Below are 9,706 nucleotides of genomic sequence, written 5' to 3'. Positions count from 1 at the left end.
ACATACAGCAGGCATGTGAGAGCATGTTAGAGAGGAGTGGATACAAATGGTTTTTGAGACTGAGCTATTGGAGTGTGACCAAGGTATATTTTCTTAAGGGATTCAGGGAAACCAGTTCGCTGGACTTGAATCCTGGAGGTGATGTGTGTAATGCCTGCACTCTGAAAGAAGGGGTTTGTGATATTTACTGTTTGCTGGGACATCTAAACTCTCACATCTGCACACCTCTGGCAAGACAGTGGTAGTGTGAATGATGGTGAAAGGGTTTCTTTTTTGGATAACTAACTGCCTCAATGGGAGACAGCCAGCATAGTAAAAAAAAAAAATGGCACGCTCACACACAGCATAAAAAAAACAGACTTGCCAGGGATTGAACCAACAATGTTTAGCCAACTTTCTGGGACACTAGGTACATTTCTCAACACCTTTTTCCATTATGCCACCATACTACAAACGTTAGGGGCAAAGTGAGAACACCAAATCTGCCATTCCTGATGCATGCATGTGTGGCTGTGCATACTACAAGATTAATTTCATTCTTCTCCCATTTGGAATACCAGTCTCATGAGCAGTACGTATAATTAAGGAAGGGGCAAACAGAATCACCAATTTTTTTTTATCACATTTCAATGGGATTGTGACAGTGGATTACGCAGCATAAAAAAAACATAGGCTGTGTTTGTTTTGACTTAGCCTTCAAGTTAGATAGAAAAAAATTAATTTTGCACAATTTTATGGGTCCTAGGACTTTTCTTTCTCTACTAAATTGGGAAGATGTACAATGCTCTAGTTGACATCAGATGAAAGATAAAGGCTAGATTAATAATGACTCAAGACAGTTTAGCGATAATGTCAGTAGATTCCATAAAAAAAAAATGCTGAAGTTAGTAATTTTGTTTTTATTTTGTGTACAAAAAATCATTAAAAACAAAGCTATAAACAGTATCACAAATCCACCCTGGGTGTTTGTAGAACCATCATTCCTCAATAACATCTGCAAAAATAATGACAATCCTATTAATATTTATCACATGAGAGATATTACAATGTCAATAACTTATTTCAGATGTATTATTGATTTTGCCTGGTGTGAAACTCTACGGTTACAGCACGCCAAATCTGAGTGTGTTGCACCCCCTCCTTGCTTGTTGACAGTCTGCAGGCTGCTGAGGGTTTGATGTGCTCCACACACTAGCCAGCACAGAAGATGCCATGTAGAGTATTTACAATGAAAATCATAAAAATCGTAATTTTTGGAAGGGGCACTAATTGCCAACGTGTATTTTTGCTGACAGCAGCAACAAAAAAAAAAAACATTTAATGAAAAACATACTTAGAAATATGATAGAAACAAGCAGATTACAAAAATGTTGCCAGAATTTTTTATTATTTTTCAGTAAGAAAAAAAATTTTTTCCATAATTTTTCAATTTTAATTTCCTGAAACTGGAAAAAGGCTTGCCCCTCCCTTAGTACATCCACAGAACAAAATGGTTTAAACAGATAACAATACTGCGACTAGCCAGGGATATTTCTCCAGCCTGCCGGGCTGTATTCTAGGATGGTTTTCATGATTTTATTGACTTTCTTAATATTTGATAGAATGAAAGACATACTACTTGAGATGATTTTCCTTGGTTTCAGGATTGGAATTAGCTTGAAATTGGGCTCAAAGTAGCAGAAATATTCAGGGCAAGGCATACCCACACACCCCAAGTCTGCAGGATGAGTTTTTCATAGGTTTGTTTCAGTTATTAGAATGCTGTATTATGATCAACCATACCTCATCACATTTTATCTGAGAAACAGGGTAAAACTCCTATTCTGTATGATTATGAATTTAAAATGGAAGGCAAGTGTTATTTTTTTTTTTTTAACGTGTTAGCCGCTTCCCACCGAAGCAGGGTGACCCAAAAAAGAAAGAAAAACCCAAAAAGAAAAAACTTTCATCATTCAACACTTTCACCATCATTCATACATAATCACTGTCTTTACAGAGGCACTCAGATACTACAGTGTCCCAAACTTCTCCTTCAAAGTGCAGGCATTGTACTTCCCATCTCCAGGACTCAAGTCCACCTAACTGATTTCCATGAATCCTTCACAAAATACTACCCTGTTCACATTAAAACAGCTCGTCAGGTCCCAAAACAAGTTGTCTCCACTCACTGCTAACACGCTCATGCACGCATGCTTCAAGTCCAAGCCATTCACCCACAAACCTCCTTTACCTGCTCCCTCCAACCTTTCCTAGAATGACCCCTACCTTGCCTTCCTTCCCTTACAGATTTATACACACTCCAAGCCAATCTTTGTCCCTTTTCAGCAAGTGTAATAAATAATTCGCACACAGGAGTAGCTTACGATGACGTTTCAGTCTGACCTGGGCCATTTACAAAGTCACACTAACAGAAAAGAGAGGAGCCAGTATATATAGGCCAACTAGTAGGGGTAGGACAAGAGAAGTGGTAGTAGTAGTGGTAGAGGTACAGCAGGTAGTGGAAATAGTAGTTGTGGCAGAGTGAAAGGATGCAAAAGTGAAGGTAGGAGCCAAATGTAGTAGTGGTGGTGGCAGCAGCAGCAGTAGGGTCAGTCAAAGGCCAAGAAAGAGATGCACTGCAGGAGAGCTAAGGGTCCACAAGGGGCAAGACCAAAAACACAGGGGGACGGGGGTGAACAGTGAAGTACAGAACACCCAAGGCAGAAGAAAACCCAAAACAAGAAAAAGGAAAAATAGGAAAGATGTGGAGGAGAAAAAAGAATCGGGTTAAGTCACTTGAGTTCCAAAGTTTGGAGCATTTGACAATGTAATGGGAAAGGAAAGCATCTACAGAGAAAGCCAGAACTAAGATTCAACAAGAAAGTTGTAAATAAGGGAGGATTCAACAAGATGGCAACTGTGAAAGTTAGAAGTAGGGTAGGCAGTTTTAGCAGATGACCAGTCAATAGGACAACTGTGATCCCTAACATGACAGCAAAGATCATTATTGTCTAAGCCTAACACTATTTGATTAATACCTTTGATATACCTTTGAAGAGTTTTGAGAGCTCTACTCTCTGAGCCTGGCCATGGGCCAGGCTCGTCTGGTGCTTGCCTGGTCAACCAGGCTGTTGCTGCTGGAGGCCCACTGCCCCCATATATCCATCACAGCCTGGTTGATCTGGCATCTGGTGAAGATACTTGTCCAGTTTCCTCTTGAAGGCTTCTACATTTGTCCCAGCCGTGTTTCTGATATCTTCTGGTAGTATATTGAATAGTTTGGGACCCTGGATGTTGATACAGTGTTCCCTTATTGTCCCCACCACACCCCTGCTCCTCACTGGGTTTATTTTACACTTCTTCCTACATCTCTCACTCCAGTATGTTGTTATGGCAGTGTGCAGATTTGGGACCAGGCCCTCGAGTACTTTCCAGGTATATATATATTGGCAAGAGGAGTGGAGTTAAAAGATAAAGAATCACACAAAGTGGGAGTGTCACAGATGCTCTTTGCTGATGACACTGTGCTCTTGGGAGATTCTGAAGAAAAGTTGCAGAGATTGGTGGATGAATTTGGTAGGGTGTGCAAAAGAAGAAAATTAAAGGTGATTACAGGAAAGAGTAAGGTTATGAGGATAACAAAAAGATTAGGTGATGAAAGATTGGATATCAGATTGGAGGGAGAGAGTATGGAGGAGGTGAATGTTTTCAGATATTTGGGACTGGACGTGTCAGCGGATGGGTCTATGAAAGATGAATGATTTTATCTATATCTGCTATGAGGATGAGAGGCAGCAGAGGTGCCAGGACAGTGCCTTGGGGCACTGAGCTTTTGACCTCGCTGATGCTGGGGATCTTGCCCTGTTCACTACTACTTTTTGTGTTCTGTGTATTAGAAACCTGAAAACCCATCTGCCTACCTTCCCCGTAATGCCCATGGACCTCATTTTGTGCCCTTTCACTCCATGATTGCATTTGTCAAATGCCTTCGCAAATCTGAGCAAATCAAATTTGCATTTTGGTTGTCTTAATGAATATAAATGTTTTAGCACATGGAATGGCTACTTTTTTTTTTATTTTGGACTTTTTCCAATTGATATTTTTTTTTAAATTGTGTTAAACTGGAAAAATTACAAACTCCTCAACACTTCATAGGGCAGTTGTAAAAGGAATATATAGCAGTGAAACTGCTAAGAATTTGGTCAAATGAAGTGATAAATTAGCTAAAATAAGATTCAAAGTGAAATTGGCAATATAGTAGACCATTATTTGGCACGAGTTTATTTGGCACGATTTGAGTATAGCACGATTGAAGAAATGCGGCACAATTTTATGTAACACGTCGTATGATGAATTTAACATGGTTAGGTTTGCGGGAAGGTAAAAAAACTTCCCTTTTCCTCAAGCAGCTGCCTTGTTGTGGTTCAGCTGGGGAGACCTCCCACCGTCCCTAGCCACCCCCCCCCCCACACCACCCCACCATCAAAGCATTCGTACTTCATACATATCCAGTCCAACTTCTCCGCTACAAGATTGTGATTGTGAATTGTATTTGGAACTTTTAATTGCTATATCTTGTATCTACCAAGCAATCATGACACCCAGTAAGCATACAAATGTTGCTCAAAGTGCAACTAAAGGTGTAAACATTTAAGTCTTAGAATTAATGAAGGAAACAAAGATATTAGACAAGACATCCTGTGGCCATAATAAAGTGTTACTTTGTACACACAAAAAAAGGTAAACATAAGTTTGTGTGACTGACTTAGTGACTGGCTGCTTGCTGCATGGCCCGGCCCGGCTCGCTGCATGGCCCGGCCCAGCCCACTGCATGGCCCGGCCCGCTGAATGGTCCGGCCCGGCCCGGCTCGCTGAATGGCCCGGCCCGGCTCGCTGAATGGCCCGGCCCGGCTCGCTGAATGGCCCGGCCCGGCTCGCTGAATGGCCCGGCCCGGCTCGCTGAATGGCCCGGCCCGGCTCGCTGAATGGCCCGGCCCGGCTCGCTGAATGGCCCGGCCCGGCTCGCTGAATGGCCCGGCCCGGCTCGCTGAATGGCCCGGCCCGGCTCGCTGAATGGCCCGGCCCGGCTCGCTGAATGGCCCGGCCCGGCTCGCTGAATGGCCCGGCCCGGCTCGCTGAATGGCCCGACCTGGCTCGCTGAATGGCCCGACCTGCCTTGCTGAATGGCCCGACCTGCCTTGCTGAATGGCCCGACCTGCCTTGCTGAATGGCCCGACCTGCCTTGCTGAATGGCCCGACCTGCCTTGCTGAACGACCCGACCGACTTCCTGAACGACCCGACCGACTTCCTGAACGACCCGACCAACTTGCTGAATGACCCGACCAACTTGCTGAATGACCCGACCAACTTGCTGAATGACCCGACCGACTCGCTGAATGACCCAACTGACTCGCTGAATGAACTGACCGACTTACTGAATGAACTGACCGACTTACTGAATCACCTGACTGACTTAGTGAACGACTTGACTGACTGAATGACGAAGTCAGACACTCCAGTACAACCATCAACTTCAGTACCAGAACCTCTACCATCCACCTCAACCCAGTAGGACCACAACATAACTCTCCACTCTCTCCACAATCATTCACAAACACCAGCACCCACAATTTAAGGTAAGAAATATTACTATTTCTGTTACATTTGTAGTCTTGAGCAGTAAAAACATAATACATCCCAACAAAGAACTGCAATTACATATTCACTTTTATTTTTGTAAGATGTGGCCTAAAAAAAAGTTGTTTGGCTTTTTTGGGGCTCTCCCTATTTTCCCCATTAGTGCTTCAGTTCCTCTAACATGGTCTTTACCTAGCACGGTGCTTTCAGGAATGTAACGACCGTGTTAACCCTTTCAGGGTCGAGAGGCCCTCTCCTAAACTCGTTCTCAGGGTCGAAAATTTTGAAGAAAAAAATCTTATGAAATGATAGAGAATCTTTTCCCGATCATATTGACACCAAAAGTATGAATTTTGATGGAAAACTTGCAGAATTATGCTCTCACTAAGCAGTATCGACGATGTTTACGCATCAGCGATTTCGCCCACTTTGAGCCCTATTTTCGGCCAATTCCAGTGTATTAGCAAAAATCATATCTATTTCGCTAGAACTCCATTTTGTCTATCACTGAGTACAAGAAACCACCCGTTTACTGATTTCAACTATCCAATAAAGTGGTCAAAAACTGGTAATTTTGCCAATTTCACAAATTTCAGAAGATGCCAATTTCCAATTAGGGTCCAGAATAAACTAGAGACATTCCTGGCACTAAAATAACATTTCCTCTGCTTATTAGTCACGTCCCCATGCCCCTCTTACATTTCTTTTGCTTTCCACTTTGAATTTTCATTCTCACAAAATATAAAAGATTTGTTATGCAGACTACTCCATTAGTGCAGAAATGGTATAAATAATATCAGCGCACTTGTGAAAGAATATTAGACTCACCAGTTGACGTGTATTGGACGCTTGGAATGATTTGTTTACTTTTGAACTTTGGTAAAAAATCGAACATTTCTGCTACTTTGAGCTCAATTTCGAGGTTGCTTTTCATTATGAAACCAATCAAAATCATCTCAATTCCTGTAACATGTCTTCCATTCTATAAAATGACACCAGGAAAACTAAAATACAACCACCAATACCATACAAAAATACACTGCAAAATCGCTGTTTTAAACAAAAAACACGGAGATTTTATTTTCCCCTTATGGACTGTGTGCTGCAGGATTTTTTTTATACTGTGCACACTGACCACAGACCCATTCTTTCATATGTAGGCCTACCAGCTTTCTCTCACTAGATTTGAAGGCACTAGAATTTAGGCGTTCTAGTATGTCAATAACCCTGGTGTGTAAGTCGTACTAATACGTCGGACCCTTTGAAAGGGTTAAATAACGGTCTACTGTATGTTAACCCTTTGAGGGTCGACAGGCCCTCTCCGAGACTCGTTCTCCGGGTTGGCCAAATTTTAAAAAAAAAAAAAAAATAATTTTTTCTTATGAAAAGATAGAGAATCTTTTCCCGATCATAATGACACCAAAAATATGAAATTTGATGGAAAATTTACGGAATTATGCTCTCGCGAAGTTAGCGGTCTCGGCGATGTTTACGGATCACCGATTTTGCCCACTTTGAGCCCCATTTTCAGCCAGTTCCACTGTACTAGTCGACAAAAAACATGAATATTTCGCTAGAACTCCATATTTTCTATTGAATGAGTGCAAGAAACCACCCATTTACCAATTTCAACTATCCAGTTCAGTGGTCAGAATTTAGCAATTTTGCCAATTTCACACAAATTTCAAAAGATGTCAATTTCCGAATAGGGTCCAGAACAAACAAGAAATACATTCCTGGCACTAAAATAACATTTCCTCTGTTCATTAGTCACGTCTCAAGGCCCCTCTTACATTCTTTTGCTTTCCACTTTGAATTTTTATTCTCACAAAAAATAGAAGATTTACTGTTATGCAGACTACTGCATTAGTGTAAAAAATGGTATGAATCATATTGGCGCACTTGCAAAAGAATATTAGACTCACCAGTTGACGTGAATTGGACACTTGGCATGATTTGTTTACCGAGCTCAATTTCAAGGTACTTTTCATTGTAAAACCAGTCAAAATCATCTCAATTTCTATGATATGCCTTCCATTCTATAAAATGAGACCAAGAAAACTAGAATAAAACAATTTTATACTGTGCACACTGACCACATAGACCCATTCTTTCATATGGAGGCCTACCAGCTTTCTCCCACTAGATCTGAGGGCGCTAGAATTTAGGCGTACTAGTACGTCAAAAACCCTGGGTCGTAAGCCGTACTAGTACGTCCGAAACCCTCAAAGGGTTAATTGTGCCAAGACCACTAACTTAATTCTTCTAATGCCATTATCTTCAGAAAGATTCTCTAATATTTCAGAAAAACAGTGGATACAGAAATATTAAGTTCGTGAGTCTAAACAGTGAAAGGTTAAAAAAATAAAAAATTGCAAATTGCTATACAGTACTTACAATTTTGAAGAAATCTGCTGAACTTTACAAGCATCTCAAGATCACACACTAACCTAGGATAAAAATGTTTACCTGTATTTTTCATTTATGTGAAGAAAGTAGCAAGTAAATCATAATACTAAAAGATCAGTAAAAATGTATCGTCAAGGAATTTCTGATGACCTAATCAACATCATTTCCTTACTAAATAAACTAACTTGATAACATATTACATCCAGCAATTCTTTTATTCAACTGCCATCTCAATCACCCCCCCTGCAAAGGCAGGGTGATCTGAAGAGGACATTCACTGGGAAATATCTTATTTTATATTCATCTTATTACATGCAACAGTAACAGGTTAAACCCTTATGGGTTGTCAAGCATCCACCCCATTTAAAAAATAATGATCGCTACACAGTGACTGAAGATGTTTGTCATTACAACAGATACTATATTCAATCTTCATTTTCTTCTTTTTGATCAACTGTACTCAAGGTATGAAAATTATTCTGCAATGTCCTATTGAACTAGACCCTCACCACAAAACTTAGCTGTAAAGTTGTACCTATTCTTTTACGTAATTTCTGAAGGTGTCCAATCAGATTTTATTTAATCATGAGGAAAAACTAAACCTGTAGAGATCATACAGTGCCTGGGGAAGGGCATTCAGCTATGATCCAAGAAAAATGTCAAGTGCAGTTCCTTGGATTAAGAGCCCCTCACCAGTCAATTATATATGATAGTCAATAACTGTCACAGTACCTGAACTAAAATTAAATTGTCTTTACACCTAGGTATGCTTTAATATATATTTTAAACAAGAGTTTACATTTTGTAACTTTTATAAGAGCAAACTTCTTTGGTTCAGTTAAAGGAATACATTCATAACCCCTGCACTGTACTCACAAGTTTAGGACAGTCAGAGACCTCCAAGAACAGATACACTGGCAACCTAAAAAAGAAAAATATATTATTGCATATAAAAGTACAATAATAAATTCTAATTCATCAAACAGGCCATGTCCTACCGAGGAAATGCAATATTATCATCAAACATTTGTTCAGTAGTACTTTTCTTTTACATATTATATAAAATGTAAATAAAAAAATTCAGTATAAACATTTTCTTATTTAGAACACCACACACTGTAAAATAAAATGAAAACTACTTACAATTTTTAAAAGATCCATTTTATTTTCATAAGCTTCACCTTAGCGCATTTATGAAGGAACCTAAAATAAAAATATTTACAACTTTTACCATTAATTATAAACAAGTAAATCAATGTTGTAATATACAAATTCAGAAAAAATTGTCATCAAACATTTCAGATGAACTATGTATGCAACATCATTTCCTCCATACAATTACCAAGGGCAATAATTTTCGCCTGAACAATATTTTATTGAAATAAATTTTCAATGGCAAATTGTGTTAGTGAAATAACCTCACTGCAGTAAATACTTTCAAAACCAGCACGTATAAAATTAATTCTAAAGGCTGACAATTTCAAGTTCTCTATAACAATTCTAATCTAGAAGATTTAGTTCAAGAGTTTACCTCATTTAGGTTTGCTTAAGTGATCAAAAACAATCCCTTACTTACCAGAAATAGCTGTCACTAGATTCTTTAAAAAGAGATACACAGCAACCTAAAATGAGAAAAAATACAAATTAGGAAGTAATTACACTACAAGCAATTAAATCAAT

Source organism: Cherax quadricarinatus, chromosome 24, assembly GCF_038502225.1.
Source record: "Cherax quadricarinatus isolate ZL_2023a chromosome 24, ASM3850222v1, whole genome shotgun sequence".
Lineage (NCBI taxonomy): Eukaryota > Metazoa > Arthropoda > Malacostraca > Decapoda > Parastacidae > Cherax > Cherax quadricarinatus.
The sequence above is the reverse complement of the archived record's forward strand: the minus strand, read 5'-3'. Positions refer to the sequence as shown.